Source organism: Taudactylus pleione, unplaced genomic scaffold (assembly GCF_031769625.1).
Source record: "Taudactylus pleione unplaced genomic scaffold, aTauple2 ptg000585l, whole genome shotgun sequence".
Classification (NCBI taxonomy): Eukaryota; Metazoa; Chordata; class Amphibia; order Anura; family Myobatrachidae; genus Taudactylus; species Taudactylus pleione.
In genome coordinates, this window is record NW_028284987.1 from 2,619,587 (window position 1) to 2,637,116 (window position 17,530).

General features: G+C 42.7%; 1 protein-coding gene across 2 annotated transcripts in view; it reads left to right on the top strand.

Moving 5' to 3' along the window:
• The first annotated feature begins 11,085 nt into the window (after positions 1-11,085).
• Positions 11,086-17,530, top strand: part of LOC148481323 (transient receptor potential cation channel subfamily V member 1-like) — a 94,673-nt gene continuing 88,228 nt past the window's right edge. Inside the window, exon 1 of one of the 2 annotated variants that reach the window (XM_088453656.1) lies at positions 11,086-11,175. The gene's annotated coding sequence lies outside the window, so the exon portion shown is untranslated. Of the gene's footprint in view, positions 11,176-11,199; positions 11,513-17,530 lie in introns of those variants that run through there. The other variant, XM_088453655.1, reaches the window with a different exon arrangement.

Genomic DNA, 17,530 nt, shown 5'->3' on the forward strand with positions numbered 1-17,530 from the left:
CTGAAAAATATAACAGTTAACTGTTTGAAGACCAAACACATTAGGCACAGGGAATGTCAATGATAATCCCATGGATATCAGTATCATAAAAGAAGAAAGATAAAAATAAAAATAATTTCAGATATTTGAGCACATTTTATTACTAGCACATGTATATGAGGTCACCAATCTTTGTCCCCAGATAAAAATGTAACAGAAACATTGAGTTCACTATAAAAATAAGTTTATTAAGGGCTACAGCAAAGATAGCATATGGTATAGGAAGATTAGACTGTCCAGATGTAGGTATTTTATTTTTATATCATCATGTTTTATTTAATATACACAGAAGTAAACTTTCTACATGCAGTGTATTATACAATTTATGTAACACTGTTCTGCCATTCCTTTTATATTGGTTGATAAAGTGGAAGAAATAATGATAGGGGCTTCTATAGGGGTTGGGTACGGGGTGCCGGCACTCGGGATCCTGACGGTCAGAATCCCGAAGCCAGCATCCCGATAGGGCTAGGATACCGACAACTGTCAGAAGGTATCCTAGCCCTCCCTCTCTCCCTATCCTAACCCTCCCTCCCCGGCAGAGCCACCATCAAGGGGGACGCCGGGCCTCGAGTCCCAGGCCTGGATTTGGATGGAGGGGAGAGGGGGCCTAGGTGGCAGCGGTGCTGCACCAGCAGCCATGGATTAATACAATGCCGGCGGCTGCAAGCTAGCCTGAGATCGCGAAGCGGCAGCCAATCAGGAGCTGCCATAGCGGCCGCTCCTAATTGGCTGCCGGTCCATGAGCTGTGATTGGCTCACGGCTCGGTGCCATATTTGAAATGCCATCAGCGTTTTATATTAATTCTCCTTGCCAACCCTGGACCTTGGCTGCCGGTGCAGCACCGCTGCCACCCGGGCCCCCATCTCTCTCCATATTTGAAAAGCAGTGATTCTACCTGGCTGGCTGCACCAGCGCAGCCAGATGAACAAACCACTAAACAAGGTAATCCCTAAATTTGACATGTGCTCCTCCCCTGTTCCAATCAGCCTTCCCTGCCTTATGCCACCCCGTTACAGCCTTCTCTGCCCTGTGCCCTTCCCCCCAGTCCAGCCCGTCTTCTCTGCCGTGTGCTTCCCCCCTAGTCCAGCCAGCCTTCCCTGCCCTGTCCTCCCAGTAAAGCCAGCCTTCTCTGCCCTGTGCCTCCGCCGCCTAGCCCAGCTAGCCTTCCCCCTGTCCGCCCCCCCCCCCAGTCCAGCCAGCCTACCCTGACCTATGTACTACACTTACCCTTCCTCCTGGCTTTTTATGTGGATACAGCTTCTTCAGCAGTGTATATTATGTCGGTCTAGTATATATATACATATATATATATATATACATAAATATATACATACATACATTAGAATCGATGATGATTTCCATATATATATATATATATATATATATATATTCTGGTTTGTGTGTGTGAATTTACAGCAATTTTTAAGCTGGTTTGCGCAGCAATTGATGTCCCCCCCACCCCACGGTGTAGCTCCGCCCACCTCTGTCCCATCTCCTGGGGGGCCCTGCCTATTTTGTCAGTACTGGGCCCCACAAATTCTGATGGCAGCCCTGCTCCACAGTGCCTGAACCTAACCTACCCCCCTAGTGCCTAAACCTAACCTCCCCCTCCCCGCACCCTAACCCTCCCCCCTAAAATATGATACTGGGTGAATATTGAAATCAGCATAGACTCATCTTGCGAGTTACAAATCCCTTCAATTGTGCTTATAGCTAGTAACAATGAAAACAGAAATGAAAGTAACATGCTGTATGGTACACAATATGTAGTTGCTGAGGAAAAAGTTCTTACCAATTATTCTTGATACTTACAGAATATTAATGCTGGGGAGATTTATCAAACCTTTTAAAGAGGACAAGTGACAATGTTGCAACCAATGAAATTCTAGCTATCATTTGTCTAGCACATTCTATAATATGATAACTAGTATCTAATTTGTTGCTATAGGAACACCTGCACTTGTCTACTTTAGAAGGTTTTGCTGCTTGCTACATATCTCATATCTAAATGAGCACAATCCCATTGGCAGAATCAATATGATTTACCGGCGGTCAGAAGACCGACAGCGGCATACCAATGTTGAAGAACCTGACAGGGGCCTGAAAGTAGCTTAACCCTCCTTCCCTCCACCCCTAATCCTAAGCCTCCCCTGGTGGTGCCTATCCATAACCTCCCCCCAGTGGTGTCTAAACCTAACCCCCTCTTCCCGCACCCTAAGCCTAACCCTCCCTGGGTGGTGCCTAACCCTAACCTCCCCCGTTGGTGCCTAACCCCCCCTCCCTGCAGCCTAACCCTCCCCGGTCAGTGCCTAACCCTAACCCACTTCGGCAGGTCCCTTAACCTAACCCCCCCATGCCTGGCCTAACCCTAACCATAATCTGCATACTTACCTTCGGGATGCCGGCGGTCGGGATGCTGACGTCGAAATATTGAAACCTTCGGGTTGCTGGCGGCGGCATTCTGATGGGACCCCCTTGGCAACTGCCTCATTTCTTACAGAAGCAAACACCGATATAACACTTACACATTCCTTTTCTTTGTCTTTGTTTTTTTTCCAATCTAGTACACTTTGAACAGATGGAGAGCTGGCTATTAAGTTATAATTCCACCGTATACAAGAATAAATTGAGTTTTATATAAAGTATTGACTTCTTGTTTATTTACAGTTTCACAACAGCTGAATAGTTGCAGGTTTCTTATCTCTGATGTAAGTAATGTAACACCGCAAGTTGCAAGCATAGAATTTTTGATATTTGCAAGTCATTCCAGAAAAGTAACAGTGATCAGGATCTGAAGTAATGGAGAGGAAGAGTGCAAATTCCGACACACACCTGACCATGGACTGGCCGTGCTCTGCAAATCACATTGGATTTACAGCAGTGGTCCTCATAGCACATATCAAAGAGCACATCTACATTTTGGCCTATAGAGATGCCTCTGCAAACGGTCAGATCATGGGACAACCTCCTGCCACTTTATTATCACCCCTTTCATTTAGTGAATCATAGCATTTTTGTATGTGTGTTGAAATGATTTAATGTAAGGCAAAGAGGTCTATTTATTAAATAATATTTATGGGATATTCCCTGAGAACACCCATTTAATGATCCCCCAAATGTATGAAGGAGAGACCACAACAGTTATCTCCGATATTTCCTGTGATCCCTCCATTTCTGACTGAATGCCCCTTAATGTGCTTAGAAAGAAAAAACTGGCAGTTGCAAATGCGTTTCGTTATACGCATGGGCAGGGCCGGCTTCAGGTGGAGTAGTGCCCTGTTCGAATATTGTCTGGTGCCCCCTGCCTTCAAATGCAAGGCGTAGCCATGCATGGTCGAAAGGGGGACATTGTCTAATTTCCATAGACTACGCCCCTAAAATGCGTAATTTAGAGGGCGTGTCCATATGCCACACCTCCCATTTTATGTCATGCTGGGGGCGAGCCAGCACTCCGTTAGCAGCTGGGCTGCCCCCAGCTGCCTCCCTGCACTAAATGGATGCCACGTGCATGCACACGGCATCCATTCAGCTTCACCAGCACCACTCTGCTTAGCAAAGCAGTCCTGCGGCGGTGCCTGAGTGTGCCCGACCACCTGCAGGACACTTTGGCCCACGGTTGCATTAGGGTGCTTACTTACCTTAGTCGGGATCTTCATCTGCCGGCCTTCCGGCATCTGGAGTTCATCGGCTGGGCTTAGGTCCGGCGGTAATACATACAGATTCCTCCAAAGACACCTCTAGGGGGGTGTACTAAGAGGAGCTGGACAAGAACACAATGCAAGCAGCAGGATGCTGACATTTCTTTATAGAAATATGTTTATTACCAGTTATTGATATAGTGCACACATATTCCGCAGCGCTGTACATAGTATATTTGCCCATTCACATCAGTCCCTGCCCCAGTGGAGCTTACTATCTATATTCACTATCACATGCTCACACATATATACTAGGGTTAATTTTGTTGGGAGCCAATTAACCTACCAGTATATTTTTGGAGTGTCGGAGGAAACTGGAGCACCCGGAGGAAACCTGCGCAAGCACAGGGAGAATATACAAACTCCACACAGTTAGGGCCATGGTGGTAATCGAACCCACGACCTCAGTGCTGTGTACTTAAAGCTTGAAGGAGAAAAATTAATTACAGCTTAAACATCTGATGTCTCTATACTTTCACAGACATGTCTAGTGCCCAGTCAGTATGAAGTATGTAAATAAGGAGCTGTAATTCCTGAGTATTCACTCGGTGTTCTGAGAATGAAATGAGCTGGTGTTGCTGCAGAATCCAAGCTATGGATAAAGGGCCTGATTCAGAGCCGCTCGTAAACGGCCGCTCGTTCGTTCCGAGCGATGTTTGCCCAACTGCGCATGCGTACGGATTTAAATACGCATACGCGAACCAGTCAGTGCGGCCGAAAATCGTTTGTTCGCTAAATAGCGAATGCCTGCTATTTTGAGTGACAGGAGGAGGCGTATGTGGGTGGTAACAGGGGAAGGTGCTTGAAAACGGGGAGTGGAGATCAGAACGCAGGCGTGCTTAAAGGTCAAAACGGGCGTTTTATGGGTGTGCATAATTAATACAGCAGCGTCACTGACCACGTCACTGGGTTATTTTATAGTCAGAACTGCTCGCAAGATTGTGGTAGGAAAAACCAACCACAAGAATAGCGAGCAGTTCATACGCTGGTCGATGTACTCAATTAATCTAATAAATAGCGGACATGACGTAGGATGCGAGCGGCCAGGGGGCGTATTTTTTTAAAAAAAGACCGCAAGTTTTGTTCGCACGTTCAGACCTGGAGGCGTGAACAGACCGCAAAGAAAGAACGGTTGATTTGAATAGCCACCCCTATTTTCTGGACGAGCGAGCGCTAATTGCGTCCGGCTCTGAATCAGGCCCAAAATGTTTCTCTCTGTATAGGACTCATCAGTTTGGAGCAATTTTGTCTCTATGGGGCATATTTACGAAACTGAAATAGCAGGAAATGTCTGTTTTCTAGGGGTAACCACAAAGTATAAGTCTAAGTATCTGCTTACAGCTCTTCACTGGGATGGGCTCTGACCGGAGCCCTAGTAAGATCATACTGGTAAATTTGGATGAACATTTCCATTTTCACATTGTAAATTTAGGCAAAATATTTAATCACATCCACAGTTTTAATGCAGATTGTGATAAATAGGACCATATATTTTATGAATCCTTCCCTAAACTGATGAGCTCTAATAAGGGAAACAGGGTCTATCTGTATGGGTACTGTCTCATTACTTGCATGTATAATTCTCAAAATAACAAAAACAAGTAACATACTGAGCTAGAAATGCTTATTTGCATATTCTGTAGCACCTCATTCAGAGTTGGAGATAAACGCAAGTTGTAACGTTTTTCCCTGAAACTTCCCTGCTATTTGCTCTTTTTTTATTGCATATGTATGTCCATTGCTCTGGTGACTCATCAGCATTTGACACTTATGGCTCCATGTCCCAAGTAGGCTGGGCCAGGGTTGGAGGAGAAATATAAGGGCATGTTGAAACAAAATGCTTCTATGATGGCCAATGCAAATGTGCCTGTTTGGAGGGACATGACTTGCGGTTAATTAAACCCTGGTGCAAGTTGTGAGATGTTGTTGATGATGGCTGTGGGTCATGTCTGATTCGCCAAACACATCTAAAACACACCCAATTATGTAAATGTTGTATAACTGCTGTGGCTGTGATATAACAGCAAGATTACAGTATACTGAACACTCAGATTTAACAAAACTGAAGTATGTTTCCTACTCTGGAAAGGGAAAGGGAGGGATGCTGATATGTTTAATGTTTATTAATAAACTTTAAAAATATATCTACACTTTCCAGCCACTTAGTGTAATGTGTATGAATTGTGTACTGTGGGCCTGATTCAGAGCCGGACGCTCTTTGAGAGCGCTCGCTCAGAATCAGGGCGTCCCTTTTTTTTTAAAGATGGCCTCCTGGGCGCTCGCATAGCTGTGGGTGACCACCCACAGCTTATGCGAGAGGCCAGGTGATGGTCACGATGGTCAAGACCATCGCGACCATCGGGCTTGCGTGGAGACCCTTGTGGTAGGGTCTCGTGCCGCAAGCCCCAGTGAGCTTCCTGCTCTAATAAAACAGGATGTCCACCTACTGACATCACGAGTGATGACAGTAGGGCCGCCCACAAACGGCAGGCTTCCCTTCCGGGAATTCCTCCGTTTGTGTAGCCACCCCCCCGCCCTGCCTACAAAACGGGGTGAGCTGTCGATCAACATCGACAGGCGTCCCTTTTGTAGTGAGTCCCGGAGCGAGAGAATTTCTCTCTCGCTCCGGGGCTCGCACATGCGCATGCCGGAGCCAGCTCCGGTGTGTGCATGCGCAGCGGGGGACCACTGACCCTCTTGCGAGCGCCGTGCGCTCGCGAGCGTGTCTGAATCAGGCCCTGTATTTGTAGGTGGATGAAGTGAAGCTGCATCCACCTGTCTCATATCTACTCTGGTTATTTGCATGAGGAGGAGATGCACAATGCTTATTTTTTTCCCAACTGTAAATAAGGTTGATAGTCACAAAGGTGTTTCTTCTTCTAGTGGTGCCCACATACATACTGATCTGCCCACGATCAGCCGATGTGTACGATTTGTGTACGATTTCCCTTGAATCTCTCCCCGGCAGCTCTGCACACGATCGCCACACGATCTGCACACAATTTGGTGTCCAATCTTCAAACAATATCTCCTGCATCCAGACTTTCACAGTGCATGGCATCCTAGATTGTCAGATCTGCCCTACTGCACGGCAGATCTGAAGCTGCGATGTGCGACCAGCCGGGACGCACATCGCATCATGATCGTGAGTGGGGACTCACGATTTCCTCACGATTTGGCATATTTTACATGATCTGTCGTTCCAATGCGTCGGAATAGGCCAGATCGTGTAAAATATCGCTATATGTGTGGGCACCTTTAGTCTTTATAATAATTTTTACTTTTTCGGTCAGAATTGAACATTGAAATTCTACATCTTCCTGTGGTACGTAGTATTACAACTAACTTTTCATTTATGACACAAGTCAGGTGCAGAGACTTAAAGCATTCATAAAACTGTGGCTTGTTTTGTCTTTTCTTCCCAAAACAATAATTATCTGCATGTTCCCATACAGACGTCTTTATTCATAACACAGAAAATGTGAACAGATCATTACCCTCATTGTTGCAGTCTGGCTGTGCTAATAAAACTTTGCCAAATCAACTCCATTACTTCAAATGAAAAATAGAAAAGAAACTGTTACATGACAGGATGCTGCTTGCTCTACAACAAGTTACGTATGTATTAGAGTGAAATAGACACATTTTGTCAGCTTCTTCACACTATTTCCTGTGTGGTAAGAAATGGTGGTGAGAAAGGGGAGGGAGCGAGGTGGGTGAGGGGTGTGTGTGTGTATGTTATGTACAGTTCTTGTAAGTGAGTTCTTATCAATGCTAATGGCACAAAACATCTGCTTTCTACATGCAAAATTACCTAAAGTGCAAGGGATCATTTTGAAACAGTGTAAATGCTTTAATGAGCTAATTATTTGTACTACTTACTCTATGCATTGGTTTTGAAATACATGAGTGATATTAATAATGTAGTAATCTGCTGAACTTATTGCTAGAAATGGGAGTTATGTATACAGTTATGAGCGGACAATAAGAGCTAATATAATAAACTGCATAATAATAATGGAGTAGTGACATCATCATTTAATACTGAGAATTAGCAGCTATATTGCACCACTTATGAGTTACTTAATAAGCTTCATATAAAATATGCATAGTGTGCTGTTTAATGTAAGCAACATATTACTCGCTTGTGCTTTGTCATAAAGGAAATATGCTTTAAACTTTTGTCATAGCCGCTACTGAGTCTTTATTCTCATGCTGCACCAGATGGGCATCCTTTTGAGATGCCCACCGGCTGTGGTGCAAATCCGCCGTCTGCTAACATAGACGCACTATAGACACATCATTGGAGATATCTTTGGTTTGCGTTCCAGCTTAAATACATGATCTGCGTTCTAGCTTAAGTAAAAGTTCTGATAGCTTCCACATGATTTACGGAATAAATTAGAATGATAAATAGATACCTGAGTGGCACTGAAAGGCTAGATAAGATCAGTGTCATATGACACAGGACATTTCGCCAGCAATAGCTAATTTATGTAATGCCTAAACCATCAATGCAGGAAAGTAGACAGAGCATTGTGGGCTATGACTGCACAGTGCAATCACTGTAGTCTTTCATTTGGGCTGTATTGATAATGGTTTTATATATATATATATATATATATATATATAATTATATATATATATATATATATACACACACACATATATATAATTATATATATATATATATATATACACACACACCCACAAACTGGCAATTAAATCACTTCTGCCAACATTATATTTGAGTTGCTTTGCGCTATACAGACTGGTGGCATCAGGGCCTCACCCACCACTCACACCAATGTCACCGTGTGCCCTGTGCACAGACTGCTATGTAGCTTATCCTATTCACCCACCACTCACATCAATGTCACTGTGTGCCCTGTGCACAGACTGCTATGTAGCCTATCCTATCCTAATCACACACCACTCACACCAATGTCACTGTGTGCCCTGTGCACAGACTGCTATGTAGCTTATCCTAATCATCCACCACTGACACCAATGTCACTGTGTGCCCTGTGCACAGACTGCTATGTAGACTATCCCAATCACCCACAACTCACACCAATGTCACTGTGTGCCCTGCGCACAGACTGCTATGTAGCTTATCCTAATCACCCACCACTGACACCAATGTCACTGTATGCCCTATGCACAGACTGCTATGTAGCTTATCCTAATCACTCACCACTCACACCAATGTCACTGTGTGCCCTGTGCACAGACTGCTATGTAGCCTATCCTATTCACCCACCACTCACACCAATGTCACTGTGTGCCCTGTGCACAGACTGCTATGTAGCCTATTCCATTCAAGTGAATGCGGGCCCAATGCACCTCTCCCCCCACCACCCCATTACTGTCTGTGCACATGGAGACACATCTATCTCTTGCATTGATGATGTCAATCAATTTTATTTTTGTTATTGTTCATCTTTAAATTGACTGATTGATATGAAACAAAGTGCAGGTTAGTTCTAGTGGTTTCCACTACAAAATGATCGGTTCAGTAGTTTTTGCACCACTTTGGAACAGACAGCTTGACACAATGTTCTTATTATATTAGTATAGCTATAATAAAAGCCTGCTTTTATTATCTTACATTCTAATCAACATAGTAAGTAAAAGTAGGAAGAGTTCCACCAAGCACAAAGTAAGGGGAAGGTGCCTTTAACATATGTAATGTAGGAACATCTAAGTATTACATCCACTCTACATTTAGAAGCAAAGTGATGGTTCGCTGCACTTACTCTTTAAGACCTATACAAAGAACAAATGGTTATGCTTCTATAAGCTTCTACTATAGTGTCCATTTTGGGATATATACCTCCACAAAAGCACTAATGTATGTCTGACAGAAGAACATACTAACCTTACCTCCTACACATCCTGCTCACACATCCATGAATGCTCCCTTATCTTACTTCTAACGTTGATGGCACAACAAAGCAGATCTCTCATAATTTCCCACTGCAAGCAAGGTCCTGTCATGTTATTACTATACACCTTGTAATAACATAAGGTGACCCAACCTTAGTTAGAGGGGTATAACAATAAATCATCAAACACGAAAGCTGCAATCTGAAGTGATTAATCATTTGAGAACGAACCTATAAACATTATATACGTATTGATTGTACAAACTCACAAGAACTACACAGAGATGAGCTCCTTCCAACTCCCTCCCTGCCAGCACACTTGTCCTCTGCTTATTTGCACATCATTTCAATACTGAGCTTCCTGGAACTACTGTGCAGGCAGGGAACATGGAGACAGCGATCACTGGAGAAGAAGTTTTCTGCTTATGCAGGGCTTGTAGTGTAATTGGCATTGATGGGAATGATTGCATAGCAGATTAGATCGCTTTTATGCAATGTTTAGCTGAGTATACATAGAAAGGACGTAGGAGTCTAAAATGACTTATGTTGCAGAAAAACACAAGTCCTTGATAGGTTTCAGTGTGAAGCATTACAGTATCGATACAAATGTTTCAGCACTAGGGAGTGAACAGTTGTCTATGGTTTGACAAACCCAAGTAAGACAATGGAAGCTTATTGTTACAAGCCTGTGCTTGCTCTGTAAGTACAGCAGGATACATAAGGAGTAGGTGTCATTTAGGTTTATTATGGCGATTGATATGTAATGGAAAGCTTCAGTCAGTATCCTATTATCCTATATAATTTACCAGGCGATGTTCAAGATATTGCAACCAAATTTTGACAAAAGTCTTACAGACTGCCTAGCAGGATATGCTGGGTCTTGTAGTTCCCCAATAGCTGGCCTGCCACAAGTTGTCCAAGTTCTCCACACCCTTGTATTAGGTTTAAAAGAGAATATATTTCATGCCTGTACAATGCAGCTATTATAGGTCACATAGTATTCATCAGGTGGCTGTCAGTGTCACACACAGTCCTGTAGTATAGACATTATTGAGCTGCTATACAGTTCCACATGCTACTAGTTATGTGGTCAGGTTGAGTGTGTGCTCTTACAGTATCTCCTAGTCCAGTACAGCATGGGCGGTTCAGAGACCCAGGAACTTTATCTATACAGACACGTTTCCGTTAGCACTATACTTTAGCTAGAAAGTAAATGTAACTATCATCAGACTGCTGTGCACAGCTTACAGATTATGTATGTCATAATAAATAGCCAGAAAGAGGAACACAACACAGAGGAGGGTGGCTTAGAAGCTGCAAAGAAATCTAACCCAGAAAAGAGAAGGAACAGTACAATGGAGGAACACAGAGAGAGAAGAAAGGGAGGGATTGTGTGCTCTTGGAGAAAAGGGGGCACACAGACATAAATGGGAGGTATAAGCGGAGGAGGGGTAAGAGGGATCTTACAGAGGGGACTGGGTCTTGTCTTGGGTGCCAGTAAAGTGATAACTAGAGCAAGAAGTGCAGCTTAAGAGGCAATACAAAGGTAATAAAGGACCGGAAACATATATAGATTAGACAAAATGCTGCTGAAAATTCACATCCATCCATCTTCCCACCACTTCTCTCCCCAGCACACAGGGTTAACCAGTGATACTCTTGCAACGTGACTTATAAAGACAGACAGTCCATCCAATGACATGCAAAGGCTTGTACATGGAATTTTAGGCACTGGAATTTGTAGGCTGCTATTGCTCTGCATGGATCCTAATCTGTAACTTAACATTGCAAAAAAAAAAAGGACTTTGCCGTATGGTCACTGTGTGCCTGTTTGGTAGTTTATATCTGCCAGGAGTGAGATACTCAGACATTGTGCTGTTCCAGTAAGTGGGATTTTATTCTCTTTCATGTGTATGTGTAATTGTGCTACCTGTTAGTATTCTGAACTGTTATATCTTGGAGTTTAAGACTAATACAAGCTGATGTAGCCAGTCAGGCAGCAGTAATTATACGGGAGGTTGCATGTTGGAATTAGTGTTACTGGTATCGTGTTTATTAGATTAAAACAAATGTTTGATAATGCCTAACCTAAAAGGTTCATGAATCTATAGAAAGTAGTGAGTTGGAGTTGGAACGGAAGGAAAGGTTTCTGGGGTATGTTGGGTTGTAATAAAGAACATACAGTAATCCACCCATTGCAGGAGTCGGTGTACAGTATTATATTGTCTCTTAGCTATGGACATTGTCTGCCAAAATGTGCCAGCAACTAGTCCTTTAGCTCTATGCCAGGACAACATGGCGCAGTGTGGTGGAAGGGAATATACTAAGCCCTTTTTATTTAAAGTTAATCAAGTTGGAGGTTAAGGAGAATGAATGTAGTGTAGTCTGTCCGGCTTCACATCCCAAAAGTTTGTATTTACTAAGATTCAACTAAGAAGTTCTATCTTTCATAGGCTTTGTTTCTTTACTCATCACATACTAGACTGAGCTTTAAGTCTACAGTACCTTGCATGAGTATTGTATTCTACTGGAAAATATAATTGCTTCCATATGTGAAACACCAGCGCTACTCTGGCTTGTATAGTGTAGACTAGGGTGTGTCGCAGTGCGCTGCAGTGCTACTTGCCTCAGATGTACACACAGTACACTATGGCCATATAGTAACTAATGTGCACAGGGGAATGCACTGGAGGCTGGGTGCTCTGCATGGGAACAAATAACTAGCACAGTTCTCACACAGGAAATCTCCTGATTAATATCTATATGGTGAGAACCAGAAAATATTGCTGCAAGTTATCACTGCGTCATTTCATCTGCCTCAGCTCTGCCTTGTAGTACAGCAGTAGCAGTGTATGTATGTATGTGTGTATGTATGTATGTATGTATGTATGTATGTGTATATTATATATATATATGTGTGTGTGTGTGTGTGTGTGTGTGTGTGTGTGTGTGTGTGTGTGTGTGTGTGTGTGTGTGTGTGTGTGTGTATGTTTATGTCTGTGTAAATACTGTATGTATATATATATAATATATATATATATATAAATATATTTATATATATATATTCAGACACGTGTGTATGTATGTATGTATAAATATGTATTATTTTTAATAATTATATGATGATGATACCAGTAATTGAGCAGAAATTACAAAACAGAGAGAGAGAGAGAGAGAGAGAGAGAGAGAGAGAGAGAGAGATTTCAGACGTCATTGTTCAGATGTTCCCTTTGCTTTACTTAAGGTCAGTGACGCATATGAGGGTACATACAGTCTAGCTCCATTACTCCCAGACACTCCGAGATTTTTTACTATGAGGGCTAGTGAGGGTTTGCCAAAATCTGATAGACTGTGAAAGTTTGATCCCATTGATTTCCATTTCGGGTCATTTGTACATGGGAACAAAAGCTTACTTCAATAGAGCCAGAGCAATAGAATCCCCTCGTAGCCCACAGCCATTAACCCTGCATGGGTTACTTTACTTTATCAGAAACACTTATTCCCCCTAAACTGACATGTTTATTGTATCTACTGCTGTTTGCTTAATTTTATTTACGCAGATTTAGGAGAATGCATTCACCAAGTTATCTCTGCTGACGCTGTCATAACATTGTGATACGCAATGCTACTTCTGCCCCGCCAGGTATACTGTCTGCCAGGTATACAGACTGATACGGCCACGTTGGCTGTCTTCCTCAGTGATTATCACAATATGGAACCATAATGAGTAATAATACATAGCACGAGAACACTGTAAGAGAAAGATGAAGGCTATTTCTAAACATTTTGATTGCCACTGGGCTTGATATACAATTTTGTTACACGTTATATATTCTCTTGATTGTATAATAAACACGACTGTATTATGCAATACAAATACAATGAGTATGTTATATTCCCTATTTATTTTCGTTTGCCATTTATGTATAAGATGCTGGACTATTAGCATGATTCATGCCAAATTCCTATTAGGTACAGATATACCTGTATAAATATTATGTTTTACATTTATGAAAACCAGCTGAGCCGTAATGATGACTTATTCATATTTGAGTCATTCACTAACCTTTTTTTGACCATACGTCATTGAATTGAAGTAATACCGTATTCTATTTATTTTTTTATTAAGGCAATGCAAACAACAACACCGTTCAGAGGCAATTTTAAGACAAGCTTTAACACTACCGGGGATGCATAGACGTCAAGATTATGTTTGAGGCGTGTCTAAATAATTTGTGTGCATGCAAATCCTTGACATTTGGCCAAGCAATTCCAGTCCAAAATATTCCTGTGTTTTAGAGTGCCAGGCTGAATGTCTACTATGATACTTTCCAAAGTATTCATTATTTGACTGAGTTCTAATATAAATATTTAATGCATTCTAAAAAGGAAAAAACAAGAAAAGCAAAAAAACAAAAACAAAACAAACAATAAATATACTTTTTTTTGCCATAGATTAACCACGAAATAACGTACTTTGGGCCTGATTCACTACGGATCGCTATTGCGATCGCTATTGCGATTAGGCACTGAGGTCGCTGCAAAAATATGCTAAGGAATTCAATCACAGCCAGCATAGAGACGCCCACTACCACCAACTATCGCTATCTCACATCCCTAATACCTTGCAGTTTTGCGTATAAACTGGTAACATCAAGTAACATCAGCCACTCACACACATTTATAGCAGATCTGACCTTACTCAGAAATTGCTAACCTCATCGCACACAGTGAAACTCAAGCAGCGTATGCCATCGCAGTGACTAATTTATGGCGTTCAAACAGACAGGCATGCCTGCATTTCTCCGACCACTCCCACGTCACCACCCTAAAACGCTGACGTCCCGTCACTCACTCTGCAATGGCTTTCTTTCTGCGTGACTGATTGCAGGGTGATCGCAATGCTACCTCACGTACACGCACTACTATGAATACGCAGTACGCACCATCAATCGATCTGTGGTCCCAATTCAGACCCGCTCGCTAGGAAACATTCGCACGCAGACTGCCGATGTTTGCATTGTGTGCATGCATATGCATCGCAGTGTGTGTGCGCATACCAGTCCGTGCGATCACCAGGTGATCGCCCCTTGTGCATAGATGCCTATCTAGCTTGAGTGACAGGAAGAGCCGTTTGTGGGTGGTGACAGTGGTTGGTCAAAGAAAACAGGGGAGTGGTGGTGCAAACACAGATGTGCCTGAGCGTCTCAACGCCACTTCAGAGGCATGCATAATTAAAACGCAGCATCATAGTACACCTCACTTGGCGGAATTTTACACTGAAGCGCTCGCAGTGCTTGCAGTAGGGTATGGTCTTCCACAAGCGCTGCATATGCATCCGATGGTACTTGATGTTACCAATGGTTGCATACACTTCCTGGAGATGACGTGCATTAGTGAGTGTCTTAAGACAGGCTGGTGGGTGTCTTAATACACACCGTGATCGCACGCCAAGACATAGTGGGCGGGCTATTGCCTTGGCGTGCGATCGCCTGCCTTGCTGAGGGTTCGCCGGATTTGCATACGCTGGCTGCGTGTGAATGCATCTAGCGAGCGGGTCTGAATCGAGCCCTCTGTATGCTGTTGCAGTTGCAATCTGTGATGAATCATGCCCTTAAATCTCAGAAAATTGCTTTATAGAGCTGCACTAATTACATTTTATTTGGCTGCAGAGCTGTAACTAGACTTTTTGGTGCCCTGTGCCAGAAAGAGCATTAGCGCCCCCCTCATTTTTCAAAGGGACAATGCACCCAAAAAATGTCCATGGCTTCATGGGGAAGGGCCAGGGAAGAGATAGGAGAGGCCAGGAGATGCTGGGGATGAAATAAGAGGAAGCTACAAGTGAGAATGATAATAAATAGAAATTTTACAAGCCCAAACAGCGCCCCCTGACCTGTGGTGCCCTGTGCGATGGCACCGGCCGCACTACCCTAGCTACGGCCCTGTTTGGCTGTCACAAGTGGAGATAACGTGCAGTTGTTCGAATCTATAGATCGCTTAGTTAATTTATTCCAGTGTGAGTTTAAAAAAAAACACAACTGGTTATATTAGAAAATCAAAATAAATGTTATGCTTTGTAGAGAATATCATAAGGCTGCTTATTATTATTATTATTATTATTATTATTATTATTATTATCATCATATATTTATATGGCACCACAAATGTTCCGCAGTGCCTTTGCAAAGTACATAAACAAGTTGTAGACAAGCGACTTACAGAACAATACACTACAGGACCAGGACAAGGATAATATATGTTGCTACATTAGTGACCATAACACCCAGATAAGCAACAGAGCATAAGCAATCAAGTGTTAGGTGCCCTAGTGGTGAGTAAGAAGTAGATGAAACTAAAGTAGGGAGAAGCACAAGAGGGTAGAGGGCCTTGTTCGTAAGAGCTTACATTCTAAAAGGGAGGAGAAGACAAACAGGGGTGACACAGATGGGGTAGATGGGGAGGAAGGAGCATGTAGCAGGGAGTTAGAATGATAGCTGGAAGGCTTTGATGAAGTAGTGGGTCTTAAGAGCCCATTTGAAGGATTGCAAAGAGGTGGCGAGTCTGATGGGGAGTGGGAGAGAGTTCCAGAGGTGGGGAGCAGTGCGGGAAAAATCTTGGAGGCGGGAGTGGGAGGAAGTAATCAGCTGGCATGAAAGGCGGCGTGTATTAGTTGAACGAAGAGAGCGGAGGGGAGAGTTCAGGGAGATGAGATCAGAGATGTATATGGGAGAAGATTGGGTGAGGGGTTTGTAAGTGATCGTGAGAACCTTAAATTAGGTTCTAAAAGGGAAGGGGAGCCAGTGGAGGGCTTGTAGGAGAGGGGAGGCAGATGTAGAGCGTTTGGAGAGGAAGATAAGCTGTGCAGCAGCATTAAGGATAGACTGGAGATTGCTTATGTAAATTGCTTATGTAATTTCCTCTTTTATCTCCTCACTTCCTTTAGTATGTTATATAAAGGAGGGCCTGTTTGTTTTTCCAGCATTCTGTGGTGAAATTTGGTTGAGCCAATTAAGGTAAATATAGTGTCACAATCGAGAAAAATTTGTAGCCCATAGTGCACAAAAACAAAGTAGCCTATATACACAAAAAAGGAGCTAGACCTTTGCTCCAACAACTGATAGACTATAATACACAATTTGGTTGTAATGGTGCTTTGTATAAATACAAATTGAAGACACTTTCCTTGCAATGTGTGTGTAAAATTTCTTTTCACTGTTGATTCAAACCTCAAATACATAAACAGAGAAAACACAATTATAGATAGCGTAGTCCTGTTATCACTAAACATGTAAGTTCTTATTAGTTTTTTGTGTCATCAAACCTAGTGAATTCTTCTTATCCTCCGCCAAATAAAAATGATGCATGTATGACAGGGTTGCCTCCCAAACATTGTACTCACAGCCCCCTAGATAAGAAATACACTAGGGGGTCTGGAACCATCTTCTTGTCCTTGCAGGTTCGCCATTCTTACTGTATATATTAATCCAAAAGCAGAAAAAAGGTTCATAGGCTAGAATAAAACCTTTTATTACATATATACTGTACATGAAAAGACATATTAAACAGGTGAACTGGACTCATACTAGAAGGCAGAAGATGGTATGGCTATAGCAGTTGATATAAAAGAACAGTAGAGACTTAGGGGGTATTCAATGAGCAGAGCGGTTTACCCCGTGACTAATTGCCAGCCAAAATCCCCGTGGCATGGGGAGAGGCTATTCAATTAAATAGCCTTTTCACCGTGCCAAAAAATCATGACACCTGCGGAAAGACACTGAGGGTTAAATTTACTTTTTGAGAGTTTTTAGAAGTGGAGCTGTTGCCCATAGCAACCAATCAGATTCTAGCTAGTGTCTTCAAGAAGGTGCTAGTTAAATGTAAAGTAGAATCTGATTGGTTGC